Source organism: Euprymna scolopes, chromosome 21, assembly GCF_053919585.1.
Source record: "Euprymna scolopes isolate OS-2025 chromosome 21, ASM5391958v1, whole genome shotgun sequence".
In the NCBI taxonomy this organism is placed as follows: Eukaryota; Metazoa; Mollusca; class Cephalopoda; order Sepiida; family Sepiolidae; genus Euprymna; species Euprymna scolopes.
The window spans coordinates 47,611,163-47,626,518 of record NC_136502.1 but is presented as its reverse complement, the minus strand read 5'-3'; the positions used below and the strand labels follow the sequence as shown (position 1 = coordinate 47,626,518).

Genomic DNA, 15,356 nt, shown 5'->3' with positions numbered 1-15,356 from the left:
TTCATCTGTTCAGAGTTAGTTTTAAAAAAATCGGAAAATATTCATAAATATTGTTCAGACTGAATGAACTACTAACGACTGACGTAAGATAGTCTGCAGGAGGGGGGGGGGTAAAACAACAACTTTAATATTAGGGCAAAATAAAAATAAATAAATAAATACGGAAAAATAATTTTGGAAACTAAAGAAAAAAATATATTATGACGAGGGGGGGGGGGGCTAAATTTTAATTGTATCTTGGGTTTCCGTACTTAGTCCACTAGTCCAGCCACTCCAGCCTTCTTCACGAATAATTTATACATTCTAGATAGGCGGGTAAAAGCAAATAAGAAAAAAAAAATAAGTTAATTTATTTTTAAATAAAAATCGATTAAAACGTTTTATTTAATCAAAGAAACTGATTTAAAATAACGGAAGGAAATAATCTTGGACAATAATAATTTCTTCTCCCATAATAAAAGGCTTCTTGGTCTGTAACCTACATTTTTCATATCGAAAACGGAATAACGGTGATTGAACGGCTTACTTTTAATAAACTGGAATAAGCTTCTTTTTTTTTTTTTTAAGATGTTTATCATTTGTCTGGAATAAATATTTACCGAACAAAACGTGCTAATATTTACATTTAATTTTGTAATTAACTGAAATAGTGTTTTCCTTATTAAAAAAATTAAGTGAGAGTCTTCTGGACAGTTTTTAACAGAGGAACGAAATTTCATCGCGCACCGTTAATTTCCGGTTACTTTTTTTTTTTTTTTTTGCTTTTACACTTTTTCAAAAAAAAAAAAAAAAAATGATAACGAAATAAAATAAAGGATTTTTTTTCAAAAAATAAAGGAAAAAATAAAGGGCAAAAGACAAAACGGGCTTCTCGCCTCGGCTTTTGTGTCTCTCCCGTGTTTAGTGGCGATGCTTGAAAGTATTTCTTAAAATTCGGTCCAGCTGCGACGGAGGATTCCATTTTGGACACGTTTTTGTGTTCATCTAAGACAAAAAAAAAAAAAAAAAAAGATACCTTTGTCTTTTCGAGACGAAAAAAAAAAAACGAAGAAGGAAAGGTGGGATCCCTTTTTATCGTGTCTTCTCTTTTAATATGACAATAATATCTATCTTTTTTTCACGATCTTTTTAAACTCATTTTGTCTTTAAGATCTTTATTCTTTTAACGATTTATTTTAACGGTTTTCCACTCTCCAGGCCGACTCGTTACCCCTTCTCCATGTAAAATCTGTTTAAACTGCCATCCCAATGTGTTTATATTTTTTTGTTATGACATGCAAACGATCACTAAGCCTATTGTTAAAAGTAACACCACAAAATCTTTATTTTCCGACAATGATAGAGAAAAATATATCTCCGCACAAATTACTGTAATTTTGAATCCGCGATATTAAAATTTAATTAAACGAAAGTAATATGGCGTTATCTGATGTTTATTGTGTAAAAAGAATCTACGGTCCATTTATTTATTAAAATAATTTTATTAAATTATAAATTAATCCTGTAACAAAACAAAGACATAAATAAATAAATAAATAAAATAAAATTATTGTAAATAAATAAATTAAATTCGTTCAAACCTGATCGATGCTTCTTTTAGCTATGAGGATTTTAAATGACAAATCTTTGCCTCCTTCTATCAGTGACAATTGAATAATTTCGATTTGTCAAAAACAATTACATCTTTTATATCCCGATGTAATGATATTATATATCGTTAAATAAAAGCGTGTATCACAGATATTCCTGGAAAACAAGAAGGGGGGGGTTAAAACTATAAATATTTATTAAAATAAAAATACATAATTTGTTTAAAATTTTTTTATTCAATCATTTGATGAAAAATCGATAATTATCAAATTCGCGTAAAAAAATGCAAAAAACAGGAAATTAAGAAGTCTTGCCTCTTCACGAGTGCAGACTGCAGAGTTTGACACAAGGTCAGTTTTTAATATTATGGGTATCCAGACCCCCCCTCCCTTCCAAAAAGGGCACTTTGGCTTGGGACAAGAATAAAATTTCTCAGCTTTTAGAAAAATTTCTAACACTTGTGCAGTTTAACATCCTCAAGCAAATTTTTTGTTTTTCATTTTAAGGGAGTTCCGTCCGCGCAAGGATAAGTTAACAAAGTCCTCTCTCCGCCACTCACATGTTAATAATGGTTTTCTAAATTTCTTCGGGATGTTAAATTGCACAATTGCCAGATTTTTCTTTCCCTGACCGAGGACCTAAAAGATGATCAGATACTTTGAATTATTTATTGTAAAAACAAAAATATATATTTTAAACAAATTATTGCACAAGACAATTCGAAAGTGTGGAAAATGGGTGTCGTCGGTCATCCTTTGACACCATAACCACAAAAAAAAATCTATCCTATTTTATTCTTATTCTTAGCTAGTCTGCAATCACCATAATACCACATTTACTCTGAGGACCGTCCTACTTAAATTTCCCAAATCGTTAATATATATATATATATATATATATATATATATATATATATATATATATATATATATATATAAAATGAATAACATGTATATACAATCATCTCATTAGTGTGGAGTGAGAAAAAAGTACACTTTGCTCTTGTAGCACCCCTAAAATATTTGTAACTTAATACAAACATTTGCGAGTTTTATTTTTATTAGACAGATGCAACATACCCCACCTCACAGAAGAGACGTTGCGAGCCTATCCTTGTTTTATCGTTATTTCCATGGCAGGTGCTCGTCTGAACTCCAATCTCCGGTCTCTCCTCGCCAATCTTTCACGAAAAACACCCGTCTAGCTGAAACCACTGTCAAAAATTTTCCCCACTCTTTATCTGTGCCTAAATCAAAACGTAGATTCCATGAACAAAGCTTCTTTCTTAGAACTGCACGCCTATGGAACTCTGTTCCGTCTGCCTGCTTCCCACCTGACTACAACCTGGATGTCTTCAAGTCCAACGTAAACAAATTCCTAATGAACCGCCACCTCAAGTAAACACTTCAATAAATCTTCACACTAACGTACTGTACTTGCAATAACCCTTATCCCTGAGTGGCTTCCGGGCCTTGATAAGTGGTGTGGTGACCACTGTAAAAGAAAAAAAAGGGTACTTATTTACGACCTAACCCAGTGTAGTTTACCTCCTAAAAATAAATCAAAATTTACTTTTTTGGCTGATACATTTCAGCGGCCTTAAAAGATAATGTGAAAGAAAAAAAATTGTAACATTTTAGAGTGGGGATCACTTTCCTATATAAATTTAATGTAAAATGAGCACCCACTTCATGACCACATAGCAGTAAACGAGACATGTAATCGTTAGCATTTTTAAAGTTTGGGCGGGGACGGAGGGGGGCTGCATATGTTCTATAAACATTTTAAAACCCCTTAGAAACACTTCGAATACTAGGAGAGAACCTTAAAATCTATAACTCCACAATTTCTATTTTTTAAATAAGATTTGCCTTGAAAATGGTCTCACCGTTAAAAATTAATTATTTTCTAATAACACACACAATAAAAAAAAAAAAAAAAAGAGGGTTTGGGTTCACCTGTACAAATGCGCCCCCTTTGTGTTTTTTTTTTTTCTTTCCGTTTTTTGTTTTTTTTTCAATTTTTTTTTCCGGTAGATTATTATTGATTGAACACTAACTTACCATTATTATACATATTGGAACCACTCGACGTGAACACCACGCCCCCCCCCCATATAAGGATTTTTCATATTCTAAGAGCAATAATTAAGACCTTTATTACCCAATGTATTCTGCATTGTTTTCATTAGTCGCCATATTTATTTTCGCACGCGCATTCATTTTTTGCGCTTTGTTTTCACTGGTCGCCATGCTTGTTTTCGCGCGCGCATTTAATTTTTGCACAGAAATGAATGCGCGCACGAAAACAAGCATGGCGACTAGTGAAAGCAATACTGGATACATTCGATAATAAAGGTCTTAATATCATTTATATTGAATTAATAAATGGAAAATCCTTTATATAAAAGGAGTGAGTGTTCTCATCGAGTGGTTTCAATATGGATTGGAGGATCGATTTACTGGAACGTGGAACACTATATTAGAAACCGAGCGAGCACGAGCACCCCTTTCAAATATTGACATTTTTGCTTTTTTTACTATAATATGGTAGAATCTGTTGAAAAAAAAAACGAAAAGAAAAAATACAAAGGGTACATTGTACATGCCCGCTCTCGCGCTCTGGTTGTTTTGTGTTAACAGTTCTTCGTGGAGACCTTTTCAAGGCAAATCTTAAAAAAAAAAATAATATAAATCGTGGAGTAATATGTACCAAATGTTTGAAGTGTATCTACGTATTTTTAAACCCCCCCCCCGGCCCTTCGTCTGGCACAAACTTGAAAAATGCTAACGATTACATGTCTCGCTGACATCCTATGTGGCCACAAAGTGGGTGCTCATTTTGCGTTAAATTTATATAGGAAAGTGATCCCCACACTAAAACGTTAATATATATTTTTTAATTCCTTTCATATTTAATTTTGCAAGTAGTGAAATTGTTACTTAAAAACGCTAATCTCTTTAATTATAATTCAGGATATTTGAAAAATGGAGAAAGAGAAAAAAAACGGGAAAAAATAGATTAACAACACCTTTTAATAAAAAACGAAATTCTATCTCTTTTTAGGCGTTTACGTGTGAAGATTCTGTTGAAAACTTGTTGGAAAGAAGAAAAATATTTTAGAATTTAGTTTCGCGTATAAATTTAATTACCCCCCCTCTCCCCTATCCAAACCATTTTAGTGTGTTGTAACCATTTTAAAAAAAAAAATTTTTTTATCCACGAGAAATAAATTCTGTACGTTTTTTTTTTGTTGTTGGGGGGGGGGCTTCTTTTTTTTTTCTTTTTTTTATAAAAACTTTCCACTCAGACTTAACTGATTGGAAATACGAGGTTATTTTACATTCAATTTATATGCCAAGATGATCCCTTACTTTGAATTCTAAGGGTCTCTTTTCCCCCCTTTGTCTCTGTTTTTTTTTTTCAGAATTTTTCCCACCTAATCGCCTAAAAATGTTGAATCTCATTTGGGAGGAGATTTAACTGAGGGTAATGATCTATAAATTTACCAAAAATATTTGAGCAATATTGAATTTTCTCATTTACATCCCCCTCTCCGCTTGGCCCTCGGGACAAGATCAAAGTGTAGTATCTGTTCCGGCAGATGCTGCACTTAAGATAATTTGTACCAGTCAATGGAGGGGAAACCCTCTATACTGGGACAATTATTATTTTTTGTAACCAGAGTGCCCCCTTTTTGCCTACTTTTAGGGGAGCTGGTTTTTACCTCACATTAAAAATGGCCTTGTGCCTAATTTGCTCAGTGGGGGAGCAAATAAATACCATCTGTTCCGGCAGATACTGCAAGCTATGAATAGCTATGACTAGCAAAGACCAGATGTGGGGGCAACCCCACATGCCTGACCATTAACCAGCTCCCATTTCCCACCTCTCGGGAGCTGGTCCCCTTTTTCCCTCCCCCCTCCCTTCACTCCTCACATTAAAAATTGGCCTTGTGCCTAATTTGCTCGGTGGGGGAGCAAATAAATACCATCTGTTCTTCAGATGCGGCACTTCTATTTCTTGTTCTCTTTCGGTGGAGGAGAAATCCTTCACGACTGAGACAATTTTTATTTTTGTACCTTTTTTCCACGTTAAAAAACGACCCTGGTGTCTAACTCTGTCCCGTGGGGAGGCATAGTAAATAGGTACATCCCCCTCTCCGAATTTGTAACCATGGACCGGCATCAGTGGACTGTTTTTCTTGTACCGAAAACGTTTTCAGTTTAATTCAGATGGTTTCAAATTGATATAAATGGTTGCACACTAAAAATAAATTTTTTAAATTCGTTTGTTTTATTCGAATTGTTGGATAGTTTTCAGTAAAGGAGTAAAAACTTTCATTTTCATTTAAAAATTATTCAAACAAATTTTAATAAATTTTAATTATAATTTTTTTCCTTAATTCCTTAAAAAGAGTTTATGTGACTTCATTAATTTTGACCGTTTGATCGTCACTCACTTCAGAGTGGTGATGTTTTTGCACAAGAGAGGCAATTAAATTTACCAAAATGATCCAAGATGGTAAAATTAAAATATATTATAAATATTAAAGAATTAATATTTATAAAGTTATCTCATTGAATTTTACTTTTGCAAATGGAAATTCAATTAACTTTCTTGAAATTATATATTTGGATTTTACCGTCACTGGATTATTTATCTTCCACCAGACTATCCATTCATGTGTAATCACCTTTTTCTTCACCATATTCCCTCTGCTTCACTTTTTTTTGTTTTCAAGTAAGATCTTTGACTTACTTGTTGTTTCATTAAATACTTTTGCATGCAAAATCCGATCCCGCATTTTGGTAATTCCTACCCTCTGATGAGAAGCAAAGTATTTCTTCGAAACTATGCAGATTAAGGACTATCCACTTATCTAGTGTTTCCTTTTCAGATTAAATATGTTTTTAACTCATTTCAAAGTGTTTTTTTTAACATGTTTTATTAACTGTTTGCTCATACATATATATATATATATATATATATATATATATATATATATATATATATATATATATATATATATGTGTATATATATACCAAAGAGACATCTGTATCATCTGATCCATGCTTTGTGCGGACGGCTGCTGGACAGGCCACAAACTCCTGATCTCCCAACTCTCCATGACGACTCCTTGACCAACCAATGCTTTGACTGTAGCAATCTTCGCAACCCACAGCTGGCACAGAACATTAGGGAAACCTGCGAATGACACCTCACAGACTCTGGGGGTCAGGCCATCGTAGAGCACCACTGGACCATCCCTAGAGACGCCATGACCCATGCCGCGAAGGAGACACTGGGCTACACCACCAAGAAACAGCAGGACTGGTTTGCTAAGAATGACACTACCATCTCTCTTCTCATTGAAGCCAAACGATAAGCACGCTTGACTTTGGATAACCAACCTACAGCTGCTAACAAACGGGCTCATAAGCTAGCTGTAGCTGATTGCCAAAGAAGGATCCGTGAAGCGAAGAACACCTGGTGGCAAAGAAAAGCTGCAGAGATACAGAGGTTTGCTGACCAACGTGACCTGCGCAGCTTTTATGCAACAACAAAAGAGATATTCGGCCTCGCACAGTCGTCAGTAGGCAGCCTAAAGGACACGAATGAGGCCACGACCATCATAGACAGTGAGGGTATCCTAAATAGATAATGGTCTCTCTTTGAGAACCTCCTCAATGATCACACCAACACTCCAGATGATCTCCTGAAAATGACCTCGCAGCATCCTGTCTGTCACTTGATAGTACTACCACTCTCTGTCCAGGACTTCAACAAGGCCTCAGTGACCAGCGTAAAGACTACCATCATTCACCACCGCCTCCGCTGGGTGGGACATATCCAAAGGATGGATAATTCAAGGCTCCCTAAGAAAATGCTGTACGGGGAACTGGCCCAGGGTATGAGACCACGGGGAGCCCCAAAAATGTGCTACAAAGATCAATTCAAGCACACCCTGGCTCTAACAAATATCAACTCATCTTCGTGGGAAGAATTTGCCAGGGACAGAAAGATGTGGATAGGTGTAGCACACGATGGCATTATGGACTTTGAGGAGAGAAAAGAAAATGAAGAGGCTAGGAGGAGAAGAAAAGAGCAACGAGAATGACCCACACAACCCTCAGCCTATCCTGCAAACGCTGTCCACGACTTTTCCACCATAGGCTCGGACTCAACAGCCATGTCACACACAGGCATCCATCCCAAGGATAGGAGACTGGTGACAAGCGATAGGGCCCAATACAATACTTGGATACGAGTGAGAGCCGCTGCCTCATATATATATGTGTGTGTGTGTGTGTATATATATATATATATATATATATATATATATATATATATATATAAAATGAAAATTACAATTGAATTTACCAAAATGATCCAAGATGGTAAAATTAAAGTAAATTATAAATATTAAAGAATTAATATTTATAAAATTATCTCAGCCAGATATAAAAGCTTGATAAAACCAAATAGGAAATAGAGCTTATAATATGAGCAAACAGTTAATAAAATATGTTAAAAAACACTTTGAAATGAGTTAAAAACATATTTAATCTGAAAAGGAAACACTAGATAAATGGATAGTCCTTAATCCGCGGAGTTTCGAAGAAATAGTCTGGTGGAAGATAAAAAAATCCAAATATATATATATATATATATATATATATATATATATATATATATATATATAAGTAAATAAATAGTTGGGGGTACTCATTAAAACAAACACTGACGTTTAAATTGATGAAACCTTTTTCAAAATCTCAAACTGACCCCAACTCCTCGTAAAATGAAACAGTTTTACATGAAGGAACAGTAAATTTTTACATTAGATCCACCTCCACATTTTCTTTAAAATGACTACTTTAACCCTAATCCTAACCCTAACAAATCATCATTTTAAAGAAAACTGTTGAGGTGAGCCTAATGTAGAAATTTACCGAAGAAACAATAACAAAATGGTTAGCAAAGGTCCATGTCTCCTCATATTAAGAATGGGTTTCTAAGCAATAACGTTATTATTTAGAAACCCATTCTTAACATGAGGGGAGGGTTGCTTCATTAACTATTCTGTTGAGAAACACAATTTTATTTTTAACTTAATTTAAATTTTTAACTAAATATACACATCCCAAATCTTGAATCTTAAAATTTTGAGGTCATTATTATTTTCTTTAATTTTGATTCAACCTTTATGGTCTTATTTTAAGAATTTATGTTGCATTCTTGAAACACTGAAAACTTTAATTTTCAGCTACCCTTCGGGATTATTTTGCAGTATAGACAACAAAACAAAACAAAACAGTGGTAAAAAAATTAAAAATATAAATGCTACCAAAGGCAAGCTAAGTTACTCTTCTACCTACTTGGATAAGTTTTTTTTTTGTTGTTGTTGTTTTAACTTATTTTGAAGCATTTATTTAGTATCAACAAACAAGTAGTGCCAAGTCTTAAGTTAGAACAAGAAAATATGTCCCACATTAGACTGTCATCTCAGAAGTCTCATTAATCGCTCAAAAATCGAAAATTAAACAAAATAATGGTAGAAGCCCACCCAATAAATGTTATGGTGTCTATACTGCAAAATGCCCCATTTTTGGTTCAATGGTACTAAAGACCATTTGAATATATCCCTATTTGGAATAAAATCGATTGATTATTATTTTGGAATTAGATTGTATTTCTTATATTGAAATAAATTGGGGGGGGTCGTTTTTACTTGCTGCCATTTGTTTTCACATTTTTTTATGAACCAAACTTTTTTTGTGCAATTTACTAATCATTTCGCAATGTTTTGGAGAGGAGGAAGTCAAGATCAGTTTCCTATATAAATTTAACGTATACTTGTCACCCACTTATGACCATCATCATATTTTTCTGTGTTGTACACGTACCAAGTTAAGTATGTCACTAGAGGTTTTTTGTTTGTTTTTATAGCCACTTTTCTCTATAAGTGGAACTTAAAATGATCACCCATTTCTTGGTCATCACCAATATTTTTATTGTATGAAAGATAAAAAGTATGTGGTCAATGTGCACTAGAGGACCAATCAAAGTCAACTTTAAAAAAATCTTGGTGCTTATGCACTTATGTTACCATGCTATTTTTAAAAATCATATCTATTAGGAATACAGAATAGTTACAAAACTCCCTCCCCCGCATGTTAAGAATGGCTTTCTACATAATAACGTTATTATTTTAGCACGGTAACACTAGTGCATAATTGCCAAAATATTTTTTTAAGATGATTTTTAAGGGTATTCGGTTCCGAATACCGATTAAAAACCAATTTTTTTTAAAGTGAGTTTTTAGTTAGACCCCTACCATCGAGGCAACCGAATATGAAAATAATTTTATATTTTACAAGGGCCATAATCAAGAATTTTTTTTAATTGGGTAGAATTCACGAATCTGTTAAAAACAAATTCTGTTAAATTTATATCAAATGTTTTACATTTTAGAGTAGAAAATCATTCGCCAATATAAATTTAGTATAAAATGATCACCCACTTCTTGCCCATCACCAATTTTCGGAAACTCAATGTACAAAAAAAAAGAAAGAATGCAACCCATTTTTCTTCTTTTTTTTTTTTTTTTTGCATATAATCGTTATTATTTTTGTTAAGAAATAATTTGTGCAAGGGAATTGGAATTTTTTTTCATGGTGTTCACATGTAATCGCCTTAAAATTAAAATTTTGTTGGAGTGGAAATGTAGATGAACAAGACCATTTAATTTAATTTTGGGGGAGGGGAGGGGGACCCTTAAAAATCAATTTCACCAAAAAGTTTGTTTTTTTTTTAATGGAATTTAAAGAACGTTATTTAAGCAAAAGTCGATTTTTTTTTATCCAAAACTTTAACAGATATTAAGTGAGATAGGTGAGACTATATCAACAACAGAGTTCAGAATAGACTACGTAGCCTAGTGGGGGATGCCCTTTTCTCTACCCTTCAACCTCTTTCTCACAGAGGACGTTGCAAGCCTGTCTCTGTTTTATAGTTATTTTCATGGCAAGTACTCGTCTGAGCTCCAATCTATGGTCCCCTCTGTTTTGACTTTCACGAAAAACACTTGTCTAGCTGAAACCACTATCAATAATTCCCCCCACTCTTTATCTGTGCTTAAACCTAAACGTAGATTCCATAAACAAAGCTTCTTTCTAAGAACTGCACACCTGTGGAACTCTCTTCTGTTTACCTGCTTTCTAGCTGACTACAATATGGCTGTCTTTAAGTCTAATGTAAACAAGTTCTTGATGAGCCGTTCTCCTTAAGTAATCCAATTTACCAAATTTACACTTCTAACGATTCTTATGATATTGTCCTTTTGACTACTGTACACTCTTTAACCCTTATTCTCGAGTGGCCTCTGGGCCTTGATAAGTGGTGATTCCTTTGTAAAAAAAAAAAAAAAAAAAAATCCCTACAGTGAAATTGAATTGTAAAGTCAATCCTAATGAACCCCTTCAGAAACTTTTTTGATCCGCACTTCTCAAGTAATTTCCTTCGAACCTCGCACCCCTAAAATTTATATTGTGTTTAGGGATAAGTTTTATGATTTTTTTTTTTTTTTTTTTTTAAGATAGTCACCATTTATCAAGGCCCAAAAGCCACTTTAGGATAAGGGTTAATGAGTATAAAGTGGTCACTGAGACAGCAGCGCAGTGATCGTTAGTGATGGAAATTGAGTAGAATTTGATTATTTAAGGGGGCGGCTCAACAAGAACTTGTTCAACTAATATTTTATCGAAATCACTTAATAACAATACGTAACGTTAAAATGAAAGCAAAAAGTTAGTACATTGCAAAAGAACAAAAAAAAACCCACAAAAATGTAACATATAGCCAATATCCCTATTTTTTATTTAATCTTTTCTCACACTCTGTAATATTGTCTCGCATTCTTTGAGGTTGCGAGTACATCAGGTTGGGAACCCCTGCTGTAAAAGTATCAAAATAAAAACCTATATTGACTGACCCAAATGTTTGCAATTTATGGAACAGACCGGAAATAGCAAAGCCATCCGTTAATAGTCAATTAGTATTGATGTTGAAGTGAAACAATTTTTAAAAATTTTTTCTTGCCTGACTTAAGGTTAGGGTCAATTACATCCCCCCTCCCTTCTGTGTTTAGAGTGCTGCCTGTGTTGTGACCTTTGTAAAGTAAGTAAAGCCGTTTCATTGTTGAAGTGACGTCATGCAAGTGGTACAAGCAAGTAAGATCTGTTGAACAGTCAGACTGTCGATATTTTTTTTTATTTTACTCTTTAAGTAGTGAGATGTCTGTCCACATTACATTTAAACTTGTGGAAGCAGGAAACGGAGGGAATTCCAAAGTTTGGTGGTCCGAGGGAAGAAACTATTAGAGTAGAAGGCTTTCTATTCTGCTTCAAATGTATGTAATTTTACGTAAATAGGGGCCTCAATAGTGAAGGGGTTAGATTTTGTTGCTTGTTGGGTTAGTCAGGAATAAGTATGTCGAGGAGGAACAAATGCTGTGAGTTCATCAGAGCATGTTCCACCAAATTACTTGTAAAACAGGTACAATGATGCAATATTGTGGCACTGGGATAGGGGATTGAGAGTTGTTTAAAAAGAGCATTAGAAAACTAAAATTTGCATTAAAAAAAAAAAAAAAAAAAAAAAAGGAAAAGGAACATGATTCAGTTTATACTGAAACTGAACTTTATTTAATACTTAGCGGGGGTACCCAGTATGGCAGAATCATGTTGACACACCAGTTCTTGCCAGATCACCGAAGTTAAGCAATGTTCAGCCTGGCCAGTACCAGATGGGTGACCATTTGGGAAGGCTAGGTGCTGTATGTACCTTCTGGGAAGGTTGGGTGTGGGCCCAGCACCCTCACTCTGTAAAAAGAACTACTTGCTACAAAAGAATCTAAAAAGTTGTAGATGACCTATGCCCCTCCAGGGGATCAAAGGCTATGGAATGGGAATAGGGGTACTCAGCGTTGCCCAGGTGTAGAGAGGAACCCCGGTAGGCAACCCGGGTAGAGAGAGGTGTTAAAAACAGTGGTAGTAGCAGGGGGTGGGATCAAAACAACAGTAGGCAGCCCGGGTGGAGAGAGGTGTAAAAAAAAAAAAATATTAAAAAAAAATAAGTGGTAGAAGGCAAGCAGGCAGGCTCGAACCTGTAACGCGAACCTGTAACGCGAAGGTGGAAAAGAAGGTAAAAAAAATCTAAAGAGACTATGACGTACGAAAATGTTGTTGAAAAAAGCAACCCCTCCTTGTAAAAAACAGTCGAGTTGAGGGTGAAGGAATTAATGTTTTTGGCCAATTTTTCGATTATTGTCGTCCGAAAGGCCAAGCTTTAAAGCGATACCGATTTTGTCACATTTCGACGCATCTGTCGAAAGTTTTTGTGAGACATACGAACACACACACACACACATTTTGCCTTTTATATATTAGAAAAATTATTTAGATGAAATTACGTTTGAAGCAGAATACAATCAAATAATGCAAGAACTAAATTATGAATTTTGGGAACAAATAAACAATAATTAAATACACAAATTAAAATGAATGATAAATAAATTTAAATGAGAACAAACAAAAAATAAGTTTAAAAGCGAATGATAAATTACAAAAAAATAATAAAAAAAATTAAATTCAAACAAATGATTTAAATACAAGTAAGCAATAAATTATTAATTCAGAAATACTTTTTTTTTTTAATCAAATTCATAGAAAAATCTGTTTAGGTGTTTGAAATTTTCTTTTTCTTATTAATTTGAACTTAATAATATTATCATTTTCCTTACTATAAAAATAATTTAATAGAATTTGAAGAACACCGGAGAAGCATTCTTCCCATTTTTTTTTTTTTTTTTCAATACTTAATATTTTTATCCATATCAAAAATTCAATTAAAAACTGATTAATTAGTGAATTTTGTAAGTGTTATAAAACTTGTTGATGTAAAAAATTCAAAACTATTTAGAAATAAATATATTTAAAAAATTAGTTTACATATGGTGCGATGGACAAGTTTTTTTTTTATGGAACTATATTGGTATTTCTTGAAATAATATGACTTTTGAATGTTAATAATATGACTTTTGAATAATATGACTTTTAAACATGTTTTTAAAATATTATTATAAAAATAATACTTCCTAGCAGAAATAATAAACTTGGAACATTCTTTTTACACACAAAAAAATTAAAAAAACAAGTTTTAACAGAATTTAATGAATTAAAAAAAAGAAGCAAAATAGAAAGCAAATAAGTTTAAAGTTATTATCGTAGTTGAAATTTTGCTAAGTTTATTGATCCCTATATATATATATATATATATATATATATATATATATATATATATATTCCTCCTTCCATTTTGCTGTACCAAGAATTTACTTTATATATATATATATATATATATATATATATAAAGTCAAGTTTTATTTATTATTTAGAGAACAGACTGAAAAACATCTCATGTAAAAACTATTTGTTTTTCAGTTTTACAGACTAAACAAATAAATTGAAATTTTCAACCTCCTCTGATAGACATAAAAATTGAATATTTTTATGTCTATCATAAGAAAATATACACTTAAAAATAAAATAATTAAACATAATTTTTGCTGTATTAGCAAGAAAATAGATTGTAAAAAAAATGTCAATTAAATTTTTTTCGTTTCTATTTTACTGTTTTTCACTCTAAACAAGGCACATTGCCATTTGGATGTAAAAAGCTACTATTTGGGATAAAATCTAAAGGGGTGCTATGTAGGGAGTTGGACATCAAGATATCTAATCACATTATGCTTGAACTCCTGCATGTCAGTGCAATCAAGGAAACAAAGACCCGGAAGAGAATTCTAAAGTCTAGCAGTTCAAGAGAAGAAACTATTAGTAGGTTTTCCAACATCTATATGAATTTTTAATAACCTAAAAATGTCTAATTTAAGCCATGTTAAATTTTATTCATCATCACACATATAGATTGCTTCTTTAATTTTTTTTTTTACATTTTGCTATCAATTAAGGCCATGAATTACTTTAAATATTAATTAAATACACTTTGAAAAAGTATGAAAATATCTGCACTTTATTTGTATTTTACCTGGCAAAAAAATCTCCCCTTTAATTACACATCTCCAAATATAAAATAATTCTTTATCTTGCAAAAAAGAAAAAAAAAAAAGTGCATTCACTTTTGGACCATTTTTTTTTATCATTTCCACAGCAGTGTAGAACAATGCAACAACAAGACCTCTTTGAGAACTGAAACAAAAAATGACCACCATTCATAATAGTTATTTATCTCCTAATACCATAATCTGTGACATCAGTAGATACACAAGATTTAGTGAATAGGCCTTCTCTCTCTATGAAGGCCAAATCTGCATTATTTGGGCATCTGTTGTGGCAGTGGAGGCAATGGCATAGCAAGAGTGCAAACATTCAGAAAAAAACAAAACATTTCCTTTGGTGTAGAAGGCCTTTGTCCTTGCAAAAACTTATGCAACTTTCTACAGAAAGCAAAAGTTACTGTTACTGGTCCCATAGGGGCAGTGCATGGTGGATGAACAGTGAGCCAGCTGGCTACACTTGGTGTTGTTTTGGATAAGTGCCTGCGTAATGTCGAAGCTATTGCCTGTCCAATCAATGATGTCAGCCCACTTCTTTTGCCTGCCTCGTCTTTTTTTTATATTCTTTATATTTCATACATATTTTTTTATATTTTATATATTTTTTTTATATTTCATACATAT

The 15,356-nt window shown here is 33.1% G+C and overlaps 1 protein-coding gene across 1 annotated transcript in view; it reads left to right on the top strand.

Annotated features, from left to right (window-relative positions):
• The first annotated feature begins 885 nt into the window (after nucleotides 1–885).
• Nucleotides 886–15,356, top strand: part of LOC145242232 (protein-cysteine N-palmitoyltransferase HHAT-like) — a 132,291-nt gene continuing 117,820 nt past the window's right edge. Inside the window, exon 1 of the mRNA XM_080105232.1 lies at nucleotides 886–1,058. The gene's annotated coding sequence lies outside the window, so the exon portion shown is untranslated. The remainder of the gene's footprint in view (nucleotides 1,059–15,356) is intronic.